Source organism: Salvelinus sp. IW2-2015, linkage group LG37, assembly GCF_002910315.2.
Source record: "Salvelinus sp. IW2-2015 linkage group LG37, ASM291031v2, whole genome shotgun sequence".
In the NCBI taxonomy this organism is placed as follows: Eukaryota; Metazoa; Chordata; class Actinopteri; order Salmoniformes; family Salmonidae; genus Salvelinus; species Salvelinus sp. IW2-2015.
Window position 1 is genome coordinate 10,717,377 of NC_036876.1, and position 20,529 is coordinate 10,737,905.

Below are 20,529 nucleotides of genomic sequence, written 5' to 3' on the forward strand. Positions count from 1 at the left end.
GGTTGGAGGTCAGAGAATGGGAGAAAAAAAAAAATGTTTGTTATCAAAGTAGGGATATGTCTATGGAATTTGGGGCCTTATCCAGGCCTTCTGTAAGAGCAATGTAGCCTAGGTCTTAGTCTATATAAATGGTTCAGAGCAAGTCACATGGGAACGACCTGCTCCTTATATCACACAGGCACCATGGGACAGTCCTTTACATTCTAACAGTGTATGTGGAATCCCTAATGACTGAATACGTATAGAGTACTTAATATACCTAAGGAATGACAGGGGTCTTGTGAAACGACGCGACTTATTCACAAACACTCCTGTCACTGTATATCACTTCCCAGTCCCATACTAATGGACATGGAGAGAGTTAGGAGCGTCGGTGACTAGGGAGAGGCAGAGGAGAGCGGCAGAGCCGAGAGGAATGCACCAAAACACCACTGTAAGCATAAATCAAGATGACACGAGTCTTACAAAACGTTCTTTGGAAAACGAGAGCATGGGGTCCTGTTATTCTATTCACTTGGGATATAAAAACGCTTCCTTCCCGAGATTCAAGACGACCATATGCTAAAGCTCGGCGAGGATTAATCAGATGCTTCGATTTCCTGCTGTAGAAGAAGTAGAATGATTCATCAATTAGCCATAACGAGCACCATGGCATWGAGGTAGTAATTAGATGCAATTAGTCTAACAGCTAATGGAGCCCGAACCCTCTGCTCTCAGTGAGAGGGGTTGGAAACTATCACAGCTTGTTTTTTATGCTGGTAGATATTATAACTAATAACTTATTATAGTCTGTAAATTACTCAAATCCCTCAGCATATTCCTTGAACAAGCCATTTACTGTGCACAATAACCACAGGCATAAATACTGTCAACGGTAGTCTCAAATAACATGGCAGCATAAGTCCCAGGTTACCTTGCTTGTGGGAGAGTGGGGGACTTCTAAAGACTGTGACCATTTTGATTTATACAGTTAGAATAACTACTTTACGGTGCAAAAAGAGGTTATTCGGGCGTCCAAGAAAAACACTGGGCTTTGGGAGGAGGATACGGCAAAAAGAAGCAAACGGCTGTCTAAGAAGAAAGAAAAGCTAAGAAAGCAAACAACATCCCATTCTCTTCAAAGAGCGGCGGAAAATCATGCAGGAAGTGGCATTTTCCAGGCGTGAGTCAGCTGCAGCATGGGGCAGGAGCAGGAGAGAAACKTGGCCCCTCTGAACTGAAGGAGGAGCACCCGGCAGGCTCTGGACTTAATTTAGCCCACTTCATAACAGTGTTTAATAATCTCGGTCTCAGAGACTTTTAGCACGGGGCTGTGACCTCATCCTTGACACTTATATGGTCAGATGTTATTTAGTGTTTCACGTGTAGTTTGATGAGGAGATGCTATCGAGTACAATACAGGAAAAACCAATGGCATGAACAAGCACACGGAAGTACTGATAAATATCCCCATACTCAACGCAGAAACACACCAAAACCATCACATTTAGAGTATCGAGTGTCAAACCTGAATGTAGGCCCTAAAAAAATGCCTTCATAATCTGGAACCAATTTGAATGTCGGACTCTAGTTTGCATTGTAAACTGAACAAAAAATAAAAGCAACATGCAACAATTTCAAAGATTTTACTGAGTTAYAGTTCATGTAGGAAAATCTGTCAATTGAAATAGATTCATTATATGGATTTCACATGACTGGGCAGGCGTGCAGCCTGGGAGGGCATAGGCCCACCCACTGGGGAGCCAGGCCCAGCCAATCATTCCTACAGTCAGCATGCCAATTGCACGCTCCCTCAAGACATGAGACAGTTGTGGCATTGTGTTGTGACAAAACTGCACATTTTAAAGTGGCCTTGTAATGCCCCAGCACAGGGTGCACCTGTGTAATGATCATGCCGTTTTTCAGCTTCGTGATATGCTACACCTGTCAGGTGGCAAAGGAGAAACGCTCACTAATAGATATGTAAACAAATTTGTGCAATTTTCTTTATAGAAATAAGCTTTTTTCCATCTCATGAAACATTGGACCAACACTTTACATGTTGCGTTAATATTTTTGTTCATTGTAGTTGATAAAATAAACATTGGAGAGGGAGAGAGCAACAAAATGGATACACAGCCCGAAGACCGCAAATGATTCTTGCTGTCTCCTGGCTGTGTATCCGTTTTGTTGCGTCTCCCTCTCCAATGTTTATTGTTATAATCGTAACATAACCTATTGTGGTCGCAACAGCTTGACCCACTTCTTCATACAGCTCTCAGCGTCAAGTATGGGCTATGACAATTCTGGATTTTTGGGAAACGATACATTGTCAAGCAAATGGACATGGGGATTGTCATAGAYGTAATTTTTGTAGCAAAATGTTTTGAGCTTGTAGTGTATCATAATGCGCCTTCGAAAATGTGCAATTAGCAAAAGTATGTGGACACCCCTTCAAATGAGTGGATTTGGCTATTTTAGTCACACTTGTTGCTGACAGGTGTATTAAATCGAGCACACATTCATGCAATCTCCATTGACAAACATTAGCAGTAGAATGGCCTTGCTGAAGAGCTCAGTGACTTTCAACATGGCACCGTCATAGGATGCCACCTTTCCAACAAGTCAGTTTGTCAAATGAGCTGCCCCGGACAACTCTAAGTGCTGTTATTGTGAAGTGGAAACGTCTAGGAGCAACACAGCTCAGTCCCGAAGTGGTAGGCCACACAAGCTCACAGAAAGGGACCGCAGAGTGCTGAAGCGCAAAATCATCTGTCCTCGGTTGCAACACTCACTACAGAGTTTCGAACTGCATCTGGAAGCAACATCAGCACAAGAACTGCTCGTCAGGAGCTTCATGAAATGGGTTTCCATGGCCGAGCAGCCGCACACACGCCTAACAGCACCATGCGCAATGCCAAGAGTCGGCTGGAGTGGTGTAAAGCTCTCCGCCATTGCACTCTGGAAACGCGTTCTCTGGAGTGATGAATCATGCTACACCATCTGGCAGTCCGACAGACGATTCTGGGTTTGGCAGATGCCAGGAGAACGCTACCTGCGTCAATGCATAGTGCCAACTGTAAAGTTTGGTGGAGGATGAATAAATGGTCTGGGGCTGTTTTTCATGGTTCGGGCTAGACCCCTTCGTTCCAGTGAAGGGAAATCTTAACACTACAGCATACAATGACATTCTAAATGATTCTGTGCTTCAACTTTATGACAACAGTTTGGGAAAGGCCCTTTCCTGTTTCAACATGACAATGCCCCCGTGCACAAAGCGAGATCCATACAGAAATTATTTGTCGAGATCGGTGTGGAAGAACTTGACTGGCCTGCACAAGGCCCTGACCTCAACCCCATCGAACACTTTTGGGATGAATTGGAACGCCGACTGCAAGCCAGGCCTAATCGCCCAACATCAGTGCCCGACCTCAGTAATGCTTTTGTGGCTGAATGGAAGCAAGTCCCCGCAACAATGTTCCAACATCTTGTGGAAAGCCTCCCCAGAAGAGTGGAGGCTGTTTTAGCAGCAAAGGGGGTACCAACTCCATATTAATGCACATGATTTTGGAATGAGATGTTCGACAACATAATTCTGGCCATGTAGTGCACCTAATAAATACAACACAGCCTTGCTGACACCACTATCTAAAACACTGTTGATTTTATGATTTTAACCGCTTGGAACTTTTGGAAATTAAGCTTCTTCCCCTGACCACGCTGCTCTGCTCGTAAAATTATTACCAACTCTAACCACCAAACTCCTATTAGGTAAACTATAATCTACTTGAATATAGAGTTGAATCCCTCTCTCACCTAAAATAAATGTACTAAGATGGCAATCTTTTTTTTTTTTTTKTTCACTGTTATTGTCCATAATTGTCAGTTACATGATTATACTATAATTGTGCCAGCCCTTGGTAGACCAAAGACTGGGACCTCACAACAGGGCTGTCACCTAGGTTACAGACTACAGTACATTTGTACCCCTGCAGTTGGTTCCATAAAAAGACATACCACTCTCTCACCATGTCAGAAAGGTGACCCAAACTGTGCCCTATTTGTTCCAAGTAAATGTCATGCACTAGGCTACATGGGTATTGTGTCCTGTCTGTACAAGGAAAGGACAGGGACAAGATGTACTGAGTTTTGCACTTGTGCATTCACAACTATACATATTTGGACAGGAGCAATAATGAATCACATACGGTCTACAGTAAGTGAAAGGGTATGTATAAACTCAAACAGCCATGGTAGTTGGCATGCCATGAAGTCGGTGTTTGTTGGGTTTTACTATCCTTGTGGGGACAAGGGAAATTCTTACAAGTGCAGACATTTTGCCGGTCCCCACAAGAAAAAGGCTATTTTAGGCATAGGGGTGAAGTTTAGGTTTATGGTTAGAATTAGGGTTAGGTGATTCTCATTAAACCAGCTTTAAACTTGTCTGTAGCTAAATGTGGTTACAAAACCATGATGCATTTGCATAAATAAACTATCACTCTGAAGACTAAGATGTCTAGTTTTTGGCAAAGTGTCTTATTTAAAAATATATATATTTTTGCCAGAATGTTGTACTTTTTCACCGTTAATTATTTTTACCGAAATGTGTCCGGACTAAACTCGAGTCATTCTCTACAATTGTATTTTAGAAAAACCTAATTTATTTGAATAAAACAAAATATGTTGCTGTAGTTTGTCCATAAATCATAAAAATTTAACAAGTCAAAGTTAGCATTAAACTATAATATTTATTAAGTAAAAACAGTGTMACTTTTTCAAGTTCCGGTAAAAACGGCAATCAGTTTTTAAATAAAGTTGTATTCACCCATGATGCATCATCATAGTCCTTAGATGAGCACAAGTTAAGTTAATTTACTCGGTTATTTCCCAGYACTACTTAAGAGCCTGAACCCTGTTGGATTTCACCCCTCAAAAGGATTGCATAATGGTCCAGAGCGAGACAACACAGTTTCATGTTGAGTGAAAGATCAAGGAAGAATGACTCAGGGTTTCCACAAACAAGGCAGGCAATAAAAAAATGCCTTTAATGATGACGGAGGGGTGGCGCCCCCTCTGATGTGGTTTGGTTGCTCCAGGGTAAAAGAAGTAAATGGAAATGCGAAAGTTCCCTGGAGCGGTCAAATGGGGGGGGGTGAACACATTGGCTCTTTGGCTAGCTTAATGGAGCGTCATTCCACCTCAAAAAGCACAAGGAGGATTTCCGAAATAGTTTTTGCATTAAGGAACAGGTAAGATTAGCATTCCTGCAACATTTTAAATATATATAATTTGATTACTGAGAAATTAAGCTAATTGATTGCACCCAGATTGGCAATTTTCCTTTATAGGATTCCCATAATATTCAATAGAGTTCCCAACATCCGATGTGGACCCAATTTCTTCCTTACAATGAGTAAGACATGAGGAACACAAAACAATGGTCAAAAGCCACACACGGACCCCCCACGCCAACACCACCCCAACAATATGTTTTGGTATACAGCCATGTTTTGCCCACTAAATGGCACTGTTTCTACTATATTTTTTATCCAGTCAGAGGATGCCAATAACTACATATCCAGTACAAATTCACCATTATGGTCATGATTAGGGTTGGTTGGATTAGGATTGGTTGAGATTCTGGGGAACCTCCCAATCAGCATGGACCAATCTAAGAGTTATTATTATTTWWTTTTTTWAATGTAGTTTTTGGGGGGGTTATTTATTTATTTATTGTCGCTTCCATCAATGTAATTGCCCGCATCATTTCCAATCCCCCATATATTTTTGGGATAAATATAGACTACCATTCAATAGTTTGGGGGTCACTTAGAAATGTCCTTGTTTTTGAAAGAAAAGCWAATTTTTTGCCCATTAAAATGACATCAAATTAATCAGAAATACAGTGTAGACATTGTTAATGTTGTAAATGACTATTGTAGCTGGAAACAGCTGATTTTAATGGAATATCTACATAGGCGTTCAGAGGCCCATTATCAGCAACCATCACTCCTGTGTTTCAATGCATGTTGTGTTAGCTAATCCAAGTTTATCATTTTAAAAGGCTAATTGATCATTAGAAAACCCTTTTGCAATTATGTTAGCACAGCTGAAAAGTGTTGTTCTAATTAAAGAAGCAATAAAACTGGCCTTCTTTAGACTAGTTGAGTATCTGGGGCATCAGCATTTATGGGTTCGATTACAGGCTCAAAACGGTCAGAAATAAAGACCTTTCTTCTGAAACTCGTCAGTCTATTCTTGTTCTGAGAAATTAAGGCTATTCCATGTGATTAACTTCTTATGGCTGGGGGCAGTATTGAGCTACTCAGTCCTAAAAGCTAGAATATGCATATAATTAGTAGATTTGGATGGAAAACACTCTGAAGTTTCTAAAACTGTTTGAATGATGTATGTGAGTATAACAGAACTCATATGGCAGGCAAACACCTGAGAAAAAATYCAACCAGGAAGTGGGAAATCTGAGGTTTGTAGGTGTTCAACTCATCGCCTATCGAAGATACAGTGGGATATTGGTCATATTGCACTTCCTAAGGCTTCCACTAGATGTCAACAGTCTTTAGAACTTTGTTTGACGCTTCTACTGTGAAGGAGGGGGGAATGAGAGCTCTTTGAGTCATGGGTCTGGCAGAGTGCCATGAGCTGACAACGCGCGTTCACGTGAGAGAGTTCGCATGCGTTCCATTGCATTTCTGAAGACAAAGGAATTCTCCGGTTGGAACATTATTGAAGATTTATGTTAAAAACATCCTAAAGATTGATTCTATACTTCTTTTGACATGTTTCTACGAACTGTAATATGACTTTTCGTCTGAACTTTTGCATGGACTTGCCCGCGCGTCGCGAGTTTGGATTGTGTACTGAACGTGCAAACAAAAAGGAGGTATTTGGACATAAATGATGGACTTTATGGAACAAATCAAACATTTATTGTGGAACTGGGATTCCTGGGAGTGCATTCTGATGAAGATCATCAAAGTGAATATTTATAATGCTATTCTGACATCTGTTGACTCCACAACATGGCGGATATCTTCCTGGCTTGTTTGGGCTCTGAGCGCTGTACTCAGATTATAGCATGATGTGCTTTTTCCGTAAAGTTTTTTTGAAATCTGACACAGTGGTTGCATTAAGGAGAGGTTTATCTAAAGTTCCATGTATAATAGTTGTATCTTTTATCAATGTTTATTATGAGTATTTCTGTAAATTGATGTGGCTCTCTGCAAAATCACAGGATGTTTTGGAGGCAAAACATTACTGAACATAACGCGCCAATGTAAACTGAGATTTTTGGATATAAATATGAACTTTATCGAACAAAACATACATGTATTGTGTAACATGAAGTCCTATGAGTGTCATCTGATGAAGATCATCAAAGGTTAGTGATTCATTTTATCTCTATTTCTGCTTTTTGTGACTCCTCTCTTTGGCTGGAAAAATGGCTGTGTTTTTCTGTGACTAGGTCCTGACCTAACAATCGTTTGGTGTGCTTTCGTTTTGAAATCGGACACTGTGGCTGGATTTACAACAAGTTTATCTTTAAAATGGTGTAAAATACTTGTATGTTTGAAGAATTTTAATTATGGGATTTCTGTTGTTTTGAATTTGGCGCCCTGCAATTTCACTGGCTGTTGGCTAGGTAGTACGCTACCGTCCCGGATATCCCAGAGAGGTTAAACAACTTGGAAAATTCCAGAAAATGATGTCATGGCGTTAGAAGCTTCTGATAGGCTAATTGACATCATTTGAGTCAATTGGAGGTGTACCTGTGGATGTATTTCAAGGCCTACCTTCAAACTCAGTGCCTCTTCGCTTGACATCATGGGAAAATCAAAAGAAATCAGCCAAGACCTCAGAAAAGAATTGTAGACCTACACAAGTCTGTTCCATCCTTAAAACCAATTCCCAAACTCCTGAAGGTACCACGTACCTAACAATAGTATGCAAGTATAAAAACCATGGGACGACGCAGCCGTCTTACCATCAGGAAGGTGACGCGTTCTGTCTCCTAGAGATGAACGTACTTTGGTGCGAAAAGTGCAAATCAATCCCAGAACAACAGCATAGGACCTTGTGAAGATGCTGGAGGAAACAGGTACAAAAGTCTCTATATCCACAGTAAAACAAGTCCTATATCGACATAACCTGAAAGGCCGCTCAGCAAGGAAGAAGCCACTGCTCCAAAACCACCATAAAAAAGCCAGACTACGGTTTGCAACTGCACATGGGGACAAAGATCATACTTTTTGGAGAAATGTCCTCTGTTCTGATGAAACAAAAATAGAACTGTTTGGTCATAATTTGTAAGTCGCTCTGGATAAGAGCGTCTGCTAAATGACTTAAATGTAAATGTAAATAATTACCATCGTTATGTTTGGAGGAAAAAGGTGGAGGCTTGCAAGCCAAAGAACACCATCCCAACTGTGAAGGATGGGGGTGGCAGCATCATGTTGTGGGGGTGCTTTGCTGCAGGAGGGACTGGTGCACTTCACAAAATAGATGGCATCATGAGAAAGGGAAATTATGTGGATATATTGAAGCAACATCTCAAGACATCAGTCAGGAAATTAAAGCTTGGGTCTTCCAAATGGACAAATGGGTCTTCCAAATGGACAATGACCCCAAGCACACTTCCAAAGTTGTGGCAAAATGGCTTAAGGACAACAAAGTCAAGGTATTGGAGTGGCCATCACAAAGCCCTGACCTCAATCCAATAGAACATTTGTGGGCAGAACTGAAAAACCATGTGCAAGCAAGGAGGCCTACAAACCTGACACAGTTATACCAGCTCTGTCAGGAGGAATGGGCCAAAATTCACCCAATTTATTGTGGGAGGCTTGTGGAAGGCTACTCGAAACGTTTGACCCAAGTTAAACAATTTAAAGGCAATGCTACCATATACTAATTGAGTATGTAAACTTCTGTCTCACTGGGAATGTGATGAAAGAAATAAAAGCTGAAATAAATCATTCTCTCTGCTATTATTCTGACATTTCACATTCTTAAAATAAGGTGGTGATCCTAACTGACCTAAGACAGGGATTTTATACAAGGATTAAATGTCAGGAATTGTGAAAAACTGAGTTTAAATGTATTTGGCTAAGGTGTATGTAAACTTCCGACTTCAACTGTATATAACATTCTATTGGTTGCAAGAATTTTGTAGAATTATTTAAATAGAAAAATTTGAAGTTTTGAATCCGGCGCCGTTGTGCCATGGAATCGGTACATCGAAGATCTCTTCCCAACTATTTTACAATTTATATGGCGCAGCTGTCCATTTTTTGGTCCTTAAATGAAACTGGTATATATTTTTATTTATCACAATTTTCTTGAACCAATTTTGGTCTTTAATGCAGGGCCGACAGACAAGTTCCTTACTTTTTCCCCCTTCCATTTGCCTCTTCCATTTTTGCAGTAATGCTGTAATTAGTTGGTTGTAATTTTGGGTAGAGCTGACATTTCTATATGTCTTTGTTAGCTGCATGTGTGACAACTCCACCAGTCCTATTTATGATATAATTTACAAAGATTAAAAACAATTTTTTATACATTTTATCGAAAAATCAAGGTTTTTTATCAATAGTATATTTGAGTTTAACCACAATATTTGTTGTATTATTTGTTCTGTCTTTTCAGGGTGATTAAACTGAAATTGCAACCAACTTTCTATGGCTTGTTAAAAAAATAACGATATTCTGGAGCTGATTTCATTTTCAAATAACCGAAAGTAAGCGGTTGTAATCTGAATAAAGGGGAAAAGGCCATTCTTGTACATGGGGTGAGACATTCTTACTAATTTACTGGAGAACCATTTCGGATTTAACTATAACTTTTGTATGACTGATGCCTTTAGTGAGAGGTCTGATGCTTTAATATTTAATTTCTAATGCTTTAATATTTAATTTCTGCCCTCCTAATTCATATTCATTATATAAATAGGACCTTTTCATTTTGTCTGATTTGCCATTCCAAATAAAATATATTTTTTTGCTCATTTAATTTAAAAAAGACGGTCGCTAGGTAAACTGTGATGACTAAAGAGTTAATCAGGGTGAATTTTCCACAAATAGACAGTTAATCTTTGTCCAGGAAACGGCCCCTTTGAGTGTGTGGTGTATTAGTTAGACCACTCCTGGTGAACAAGCAAACCATTAGGCTACAGCAGTTCTAATGGTTTAAATGTTATGGTCTCTAATGGTCTACAATGGTGAAAGTCCCAACAGCACAATGGCACTGGTATTGGGTTTAATGGTAAATGTCACTTATCATACTACCCATAGAGATCTTTTCTAATAATTGTATTGGAAAACATAAGACTGCCACACAATGGTTTATAATTGTTTTATTTTATTAGGGTTTTCATCACTAGCCCATGTCTCCAAGTTGTGGGCTTGTAGGAAAAGTATTCATGAGAATTGCACCATARGAATAAGCCCTCTCAGAGAGCTGCCATTTGTTAGACTTTTAAAGGAGAGTTGGGTTGAACCATTAGGTTGCTAGAGAAGGACAAACCAAATTGCTTTCATGGAGGACTGGCTTGACTTGTGAGGATGGCCACACAATTTGTCATCACCATGAGCTAGAGCTAATGGTTTTCTACCCAAACTTTCAAAGAAAATATTGTGATCAATTTAATAAACACGAGACCAGCAAACTGGATACAAGGGTGGGTAGCAGGAATAGCACTATCTACTGGGCAAAACCTGGTACTTTCCCACTCTATTATGGGAATTAAGGCAAGAGACTTCAAATGTCTAAATTCTCTGAACAGGGGAACATAACCATTACCAAAATCACTAGGAATACATTACAGTATTAAGAAACAATACTCCAAACCGCAGCTTCATACTACTTGTCAGACATGGAGAACAGATACTGGTTGCTGGGGTGGGACTGGCATGGGGTGTGGGGGGGTCCATGAGTGGCATTCTGAATTTTTGGGGAAATCCTCATGTATTACTACTCACTGGTAGGAAGATGTTGTACAAATCAGACGGTAGGTGCTATATTTAATGAATATTATCTGAACCCATAAAWGAAAATGTACAATTCGGGTGCAATCAACTAGCTAATTTTTTTCAGAGTTCAAATTATATTTCACGAAATAATGTTACAGGAATGCTTATCTTATCGGTTTCTAACTGCAGAAAAGATTTCAGAACAATCAAAGATGGGTGACGTCATAGCTTGCTGAAATGACATGGAACGATTCTGGAGARAGTGAGTGGGACCGGGCTTCAGGTTCAAAGGAGCTGAGATACATCCCACATARCATGCTCTTTCCCTGAGCCATTTACTTTGCTCAGAGGGGGGCAAAACCACAGGCAGCAATTCTTCCTCTGAAAATGTGTGTGTGCAAATCAAAATGCAGTCAAGTTTATTTTGTTTTGGCTTCGCGCAGTAAACAAAGTTCTCATCCAAATGGATCCGGCCGTGCATTCTCATATCACAAAAATAATGGTGTTTGTCCGGACCCCTTCACCATCCAGATAGTGAGTTAGTTTGACTGAACAGAGTCCTTAGTATGCTATGCAGTGCACTATAGCAGACAGAGGAGACAAGCCACTGCTGGTACTACTTTCTGCAGAGATTTAAATCATCGTATCCATGGTTACACCTCACAGTTAACTGTCAGAGCTAGCTTTCATTCTTAATACACTTTTTGCCGTATAATAAAAGCACACCATTAAATGTGTTCTAGATCAACGCTCTTACGGCACAGAGAATGTGTTTGTTTGGTGGTGGTTAGTGGACTTGTGACTGGAAAACAACTCGTCTTGTTAGTCTTTAATGCGAATGCATAGAGGGGTCTGGCTCTCTCAAAGCCGTATCAGRCATTTCAGATCACAACTCTGAAGTAGTACATCAGGCTTTTAAAAAKAAACAACCCTGGTCTGTAACAGTGGTATACACTGAGTGTACAAAACATTATGAACACCTGCTCTTTCCATGATATAGACTGACCAGGTGAAAGCTATGATCCCTTGTTGATGGCACTTGTTAAATCTAMTTCAAATCAGTGTAGATGAAKGGGAGCAGAMATGTCAAATAASGATTTTTAGGCCTTGAGACAATTGAGACATGGATTGTGTGTGTGTCATTCAGAGCGTGAATGGGTAAGACAAAATATTTGTGCCTTTGAACAGGGTATGGTAGTAGGTGCCAGGCACACCGGTTTGATTGTGTGTCAAGAACTGCAACGCTGCCTGGTTTTTCACGCTCAACAGTTTCCCGTGTGTATCAAGAATGGTCCACCACCCAAAACACATCCAGCCAACTTGATAACTATGGGAAGCATTGGAGTCAACATGGGCCAGCATACCTGTGGAACGCTTTCGACACCTTGTAGAGTCCATGCACCGACGAATTGAGGTTGGTCTGAGGGCAACTCATATAAGGAAGGTTTTCTTAATGTTTTGTACACTCAGTGTATATACACCTTACAGCTCAAGGTTTGAAAAAGCTACTCCCACGGCATATATTTCAGATGTCATGAATAGTTAAGACTTCAGAGTCAACATGCTTGCACGGGTAATCGAAGATCAAGAGTGACATTTGAATTGCGTCATCTGGCATGCACACACACACATGCACGCTCACACGATTAAGGATGAAGGCTCAGGTTCATACTGTTCAATGAACGGGTATTTGCAGCAGTCCAAACAAAASACACAACTTAAGTGGCTGATGTAATCAATAACATATTTTTCACACAACTGGGAGTGAGTTATTTATGCATCTTGGTACCATATATATATATCATGCATTGAATTACCAATAGCTAAACGAGGCTGAGCTGCATTGTCTTTTAACGCAGYTTGCTAAGTGCCATGTGACAATTCAAATATCCATATTGATGGACTATGGACACATTGTCATGATAAGTAGGGCAGTAAAATCCACTGTAACAAATCATATTGCCTAGCTGTTGAATACAATGATCTACACAAACCATACATTTACAATCTCACTGKATTATTGAAGACCAAGTCCCACACTACCCGGCGTACAAGAAGCATTTTTCCTTCTTCTTTGGATACTTAACGGTAGACCACTCTGTAACACAAACAGAGACCCTCATTCTCAAGCTGATAGTWTGGTGCCAGCAGGAGTCAGGAGCAAACTGGTATCACAGAGTGGTGGTGGGTATGACTCACGGTCATGCTATGACCATGCCAGCTTCCTGGCAGCGTTGGCACAGATGCCTGATCTCTCACATAAATAAACACACACACGCGGTTGGTAATGAAAGGATCCACAAGACAAAACGTAAACAGAAACAGATATCTGCAAACAAACACTGTACAAGTCCTGCCAACCCACAATCCTGCCAATGCTGTTACCGGCCCTGTTAACTAGMACTTGTATTTTGCCTCGCCACGCTAGCATCGCCCACGTTTGGGTGCTAGCAAGGTACTGCTAAATATCAACAGCCAATCCAGTAGTGGCTGGAAGCTATAGTGTGCTTCGATTGGTCAATAGCACCGTGACATCGCAGAGTATTTGCATAAAGTTCAGCTTTCCACAATTTAGGTCTCCCCCGTTCACGTTTCCACAGGCTCGAATCGCCCAACGGTCACCCCGCCCACTTCGCTTCCCTCCATTGAAAAGTAGAGGCTTCCGTTGTTTCGTCGTCCCCATCGTGTTAGGTACCGTTAGGCCTTGTACTTGGTAAGGCTCAGACAAAACATATCCCAAAAAGACTTCATATCCCAATATTCGGGAAAAGTAGCCCATTAGTCCCATCAGCCTACCATTAGGAAAAATATCACACTTTATCATCCTTTTACATCTAACTAATTCTCCTACGACCACAACAAATAGGCCTATATAAACTACATTATGAGTATGTAAACTCGTGCACGCAGAATCTCATATCAAACACAACCTTGAATGGAATTCAACTGAGAGGAAACCCTTAATAATAATGTCTGGTTTGGATGATGATTCCTCTATTCCCCCTGAGCTAAAGATGGGACTGAGTTCATTGAAACAGAAGCAGCATCATCACGGCTTCGTATTCAGCACACGGTCCTGGCATTTCCCTGACAACAGCACTCTCAACCAACCCCTTCGCTTGAAATTCTGCAGCACCTGCTGAACACCTACACCTATACCTCGAAATGTACCCCCAACAAAATGCACGCGCATGTACGCACCCAACACAACACGGTCAGTGTGTTGTAGGGAGACGTGAGAAAAAGTCAAGGTGTCAAGCTTGAGAGAGAACAACTCAGTGAAAGCAAGGATGATATCAGCTGCCTGCCAAACACCTAATCCACCAGGCCAAGCCTCACTAATGACTGTCCTAATGAGACAGAGTCCCAGATCACATTCCTCCGAAAGGAGAAACATTTAAAATTAAATATATGAGAGAGAATATATATTATATATARTACTGTTCAAAAGTTTGAGGTCACTTAGAAATTGCCTTGTTCTTGAAAGAAAAGCTCTTTTTTTTGCCCATTAACTTAACATCAAATTTATCAGAAATAAAGTGTAAATGACTATTGTAGCTGGAAACAGCTGATTTTTTATGGAATATCTACATAGGTGTACAGAGGCCCATTATCAGCAACCATCGGTCCTGTGTTCCAATGGCACGTTGTGTTAGCTAATCCAAGTTAATCATTTTAAAAGGCTAATTGATCATTAGAAAACCATTTTGCAATTATGTTAGCACAGCTGATAACTGTTGTCCTGATTAAAGAAGCAATAAAATTGCTGACTAGTTGAGTATCTGAAGCATCAGCATTTGTGGGTTCGATTACAGGCTCAAAATGGCCAGAAACAAAGACCTTTCTTCTGAAACTCGTAGTCACTAATTCTTGTTCTGACAAATGAAGGCTATTCCCAACGCTGTGTTCTACTCCCTTCATAGAAACAGCACAAACTGGCCTAACCAGAATAGAAAGAGGAGTGGGAGGCCCCGGTGCACAACTGAGCAAGAAGACAAGTACATTAGAGTGTCAATTTCAGAAACCAACGCCTCACAAGTCCTCAACTGGCAGCTTCATTAAATAGTACCCGCAAAACACCAGTCTCAACGTCAACATTGAAGAGGCAACTCCGGGATGCTGGCCTTCTAGCAAGTCTCTTCGTCCAGTGTCTGTGTTCTTTTGCCCATCTTAATCTTTATTTTTTATTGGCCAGTCTTTACAACTCCGCCTAGTAGGCCAGCATACCGAAGAAAGTTCTCCTGCAACAGGGTGATCAAATTAAGATCCTACATATTAGGCCACATGCACACACACACACTGAGTAGAGGATGTGTGTGTTTCCTATATTTAGGCTACCCTGACGAACACACACACACACACACACACACACACACACACACACACACACACACACACACACACACACACACACACACACACACAACACACACACACACACACACACACACACACACTAGTAAAATAGAAAGACAAGCACAACTTAGTCTCTTTGTGGACAGACTGTGCAATGTACACAAACACTAGCTCTGCCATGGCAACCCAGCCCCAACAATGTCAGGCAGCCCCCATGCCACTCATGTTGTTATTCTATCTGGGAAGGGGTGAGTCCCCGCAGGAAATCGATCCGGTGTGGTTCTTTAAAGGGCGTCACGTGGAGAATGTATGCCTACGCGAACTCTGGCCTACAAAACAGTTCAATGAAGACGTTGGCCTACAGTAAATAAAAGCGAGGAAGGGTCGTTTTTAAAGTACACGTTAAACATTCAGAAAGCAAATAAAAAATCAATTCTCAGCCATAAACTGTGCGCGCCAGTACTTTGGGAGAAGAAGAAGGGATTAAACTAAAAGCCTTTGAGGACATTGTAAACAGAAGCTGGCATGTGCTCCTTTCACGTTCGGCCATCTTGTCTTGTGAGGATAGCGGCCTTGTAGACTACAGGGAACATGAAAGAGGCATCGGCCAATCAGCCAGAACTAACCGTTTTACAATCTCACATCAAAATAAATGACTCAGCAATAAATGTGTTTAGACAAAACATTGACTCTAAAACAACTGCAGGCCTCAGGCGTGGGCAGGTAGGGTAATAAAAAGACATCCTCATACAACGAGAGCATTTTCAAGCACAGAGTTTAATAATATTAAAGGCCAATTGAACTGGTCTGTGAAATGTCCATTATAAACAGAACAGTTTGTCCCCTCCTTAACAAAAAACATTTCCCTGTGTAACTCTGGGGCAGAGCTGAACTACTTGGGTGTCACAGGGAGTACGTTTACATGCACACTAATAATTCAATATTAAACTGATTATGGCAGTAGGCCGAGTATGGCATTAGTCATGTAAACACTTTACTCTGTTTATCTTAAATGGGCGTACGGTCAAAATCGAAGTAAGCATACGCCCATTAAAACCTGGTTTTCTGAGCAATCTTTCAAATTATTAGGACATGTTAACAGCTTAATCAGCATTCCAGCTGTGTATTTGATGTGCGCATCTGCCAGCAGCAGTAGAGCAAGCCTCCCTCTTACGCCTGAGTGAATTGAGTTCAGAAAAAACGGAAGGATGCATCTTAGAAATAGTTCAAATACAAACTTTAAATGTCCGAACTCCGAATCAAATAGGCTTTACTAAAATGACAGTCGCTGTGGTAGAAAGTTTTGATTTGCAATTTTCTGCATTCATTTAAGCACCGTCTCCACTGGGATGGCTGTGTGAATGAGCAACAGAGGCCTATAGCAAGTGCCAACACGAGTCTAACCAGTCTTGTTTCACCCAACGTTCACCAGTGTCGTGTCGTATTTACACCAAACAGAAGAAAACGGACAGAAGAAAAGGGAGACACAACCTGGGCTTAAGAAACGCTTGTTTTTGTTTCAAACGTTTTGTGCCCTACCGAATATAGCCAAGGGGGGAAACAATATATAAATGGATGAGGCACTACCTGAACATTTCACTACACTGTGCCCTTATGAACATGGCCCTGCTGTAAGCAATATGCCAGAAGTTCCCCTTGGCTTTGGCCAACAGGGGGGGAGCATGCTGGCCAATTCCTCACTCATTATATTTTACTCTCCATTGAGTCATTCCATACACTGGGAAACGGAGGCCAGGCCCCTCTATGCCTGTGTATTACAGGTCATGTTTCTTGGCTGTGGTGCTGGTCTCAACTTGAAAACCTGACAAAAGCCAGCAACGCCAGTCCAACAGCCCTCAGGCAGAGGAGGACTCTTCTAGGAACCCTCACCACGCACATTGTGCCAAGTGCCAAGCTATCGTCCAATTTTAACAGCACTCTATAGTCTCTCCCAAGCCCTCTTATAACGTCAATGATTTTACATTGTCATCTTATAAGCAAGATCCACATAAATCAAGCAAATAAGCTGTAGGGGAAAATATCTATAGGGTTATAGAGTGGTTCACTCTTCAGCATGAGCTGTACGGAGTGGAACACCCCCAATTCCATCCCCAATGGTCTCCTCTACAGTCAGTCATCTCATTCCTGTCACACAACAGACCCTGGGCACTAGGTCTTGTGGGGGGCGGGATGGAGGGGGCTCTTCTGTGTGTGTGTGGTCATGGACAGCAGTCAGTCTTGTGTCTGTTCTGCCAAGCCTGTCTCAATTATTCCAGCAGAGCAGAGGCCCTGTCATGAAGCTCCATTCATTGGAGACTGGGGACCAACTTGTCTGAGGAGAATGGCAATGGCAGTGAGTGACACACACACACAACACTGTCATACAGAGAGAGAAATATGAACATATCACAGAAAAGACTGACAGAGTTTGCCTACCAAAGCACAGATATTTCTCTCTAGACAAATGTTTAAGAACATTTGAATATGTTACAATAACATGAACCGATAACATGTCTTATTTTCAACGATCTAAATTACTGTCTTGAAAACCTACACTACACAATTTAGTAAGCCACCTCCTTCCCTTTTACAGTACTATAAGCAAACAATACTTATGACCAATCACTTACTGGATTCAACAATATCTCCAGGGCGTCAACTAGAACCCAGATATAACACAAACCCCTATCCAGTGTCTCCTGAGGTCTGGCAAAGCAAATTCATTCATATCAACTTGAGGCTCATTCCAGTTCACACAGCAAATATTGCTCTGACAATTCTAACCTACATTCTAGAAAGAGAAGCAATGTGTGTTTTTGTCTCATCAACATAACTTTAGGAATCGGGTATATTGGTTTTTAAATGGAATATCCTTTGGAAGACTTTCATATACAACAGCATATTATGTAAAGCCAGCCCATAACGTCTGGCATGTGGCCCCTTTCGTCAATCTGGTGACAGCTTGGATTTACACCTCATAAGTGCGGTACCCATGTCTCTCTAAAGTACCACTCCATGGCTGTAGTCTCCACAGAGCCCATGGCAAAATAGTGGCCCTGCCACCTGTCATCACAGTATGGTGTCTGCGGCACAGAGCCGGGATAAGGCGGCAACAAAACCCCCATTTGAAAAGAAGAACAGGAAAACCATGTGTTCTCGTCTGGAGGAGGAATCCGGCTTTTAATAGGGGGGAAAAATAGCTGAAAACCCCTCTGCCTGATTGGATTCAGATGGCAAAAGGCTGTGTGTGTGTGTGTGTGGTAACACATCCACCATGCTGGCCCTCACACGGGGGCCCCTCAGGGGTGCGTGCTTAGTCACCTCCTGTACTCCCTGTTCACCCATGACCACGCATAACTCCAACACCATCATTAAGTTTGCCGGCGACGCAACAGTGGTAGGCCTGATCACCGATGACGAGACAGCCTAAAGGGAGGTCAGAGACCTGGCAGTGTGCTGACGGGACAACAACCTCTCGCTCAACGTCAGCAAGACAAAAGGGGCTGATCGTGGACTACAGGAAACGGAGGGCCTAGCACGCCCCCATTCACATCAACTGGGCTGTAGTGGAGTGGGTCGAGAGCTTCAAGTTCCTCGGTGTCCACATCACTAAGGAACCATCATGGTTCAGACACCAACAGTCGTGAAGAGGGCACGACCACGCCTCTTCCCCTCAGGAGGCTGAAAATGTGGCATGGGCCCTCAGATACTCAAAAAGTTATACATCTGCACCATTGAGAGCATCTTGAMTGGCTGCATCAACACTTGGTATGGCAACTGCTTGGCATCCAACCGCAAGGCGCTACAGAGGGTAGTGCATACGGCCTAGCACATCACTGGAGCAGAGTTCCCTGCCATCCAGGACATCTATACCAGGCAGTGTCAGAGGAAGGCCCTGTCGCTGAAGGAATCATGCTTCACCATCTGTCAGTCCGACGGACGAATCTGGATTTGGCAGATTCCAGGAGAACGCTACCTGCCCAAATGCATAGTGGCAACTGTAAAGTTTGGTGGAGCAGGAATAATGGTCTGGGGCTCTTTTTCATGGTTCGGGCCAGGCACCTTAGTTCCAGTGAAGGGAAATCTTAACGCTACAGCATACAATGACATTCTAGACGATTCTGTGCTTCCAACTTTGTGGAAACGGATTGAGCAAGGCCCTTTTCTGTTTCAGTATGACAAAGTGTGGGATGAATTGGAACGCCGACTGGGAGCCAGGCCAAATCGCCCAACATCAGTGCCTGACCTCACGAATGCTCGTGGCTGAATGGAAGCAAGTCCCAGCAGCAATGTGCCAACATCTACTGGAAAGCCTTCCCAGAAGAGTGGAGGCTGTTATAGCTGCACAGAGGGACCAACTCCATATTAATGCCCATGGTTTTGGACTGAGATGTTGGACGAGCAGGTATCCACATACTTTTGGTCATGATGGGATGTATAGACATTATGGACAATATATGGATAGAATATGTAGTATACCTGAAGAATACGCAGGATAGAATAGTTTATGTACACTGTGGTCCCTGGTTCGAATCCAGGCTGCATCACATCCAGCCGTGATTGGGAGTCCCATAGGGCGGTGCACAATTGGCCCAGCGTTGTCCAGGGTTTGGCCGGGGTAGGCAGTCATTGTATATAATAATTTGTTATTAACTGACTTGCCTAGTTAATCATTGTGTAGTCTCAACATTCTGTATACTCCCTTTGTCCTAAGGGTCAAAAATGATCCACCTTCACTAAACCCCTAAAATAAAACAGCTTAATTGAATTTTAAACCCCAAATCCATTTTGCATGAAGAAACAACCAGTAATTCATCAAACTTCATGAATATGTGGGTTTTCCTTCTTCACAATGCAGAAAGAATGCATTTAAAATCAGTGGACACCACTCGTTTTTATTACAACACACCTGTCATAATTGTTCTCTTTACTAAAGTAGAGGTTTATTATTATTGCTAAAAGGTACTGCATAGGAGTAAACATGAAGTGTTTTGCAAGAGATTGCACTTCTATAGCCTAAGAAAGAAGCAGAAATGTGCAGAAAGTAGTTTTGAATGCATTTTATTGAAGGGAAACAATGACAGTCTTGAACTTTTTTGGCAACATAGTGATATATTCTTAAATACTATACAATGAGGATTTCAACTACAAAATACTAGTCTATTCCCATTTTTTTAACCATTGCCCACACCCACAAGGTGTATAAACAACA

At 41.7% G+C, this 20,529-nt stretch overlaps 1 protein-coding gene across 1 annotated transcript in view; it reads right to left on the reverse strand.

The window, feature by feature from the left end:
- Positions 1–20,529, reverse strand: part of LOC111960187 (DENN domain-containing protein 4C) — a 77,096-nt gene that overhangs the window by 44,526 nt on the left and 12,041 nt on the right.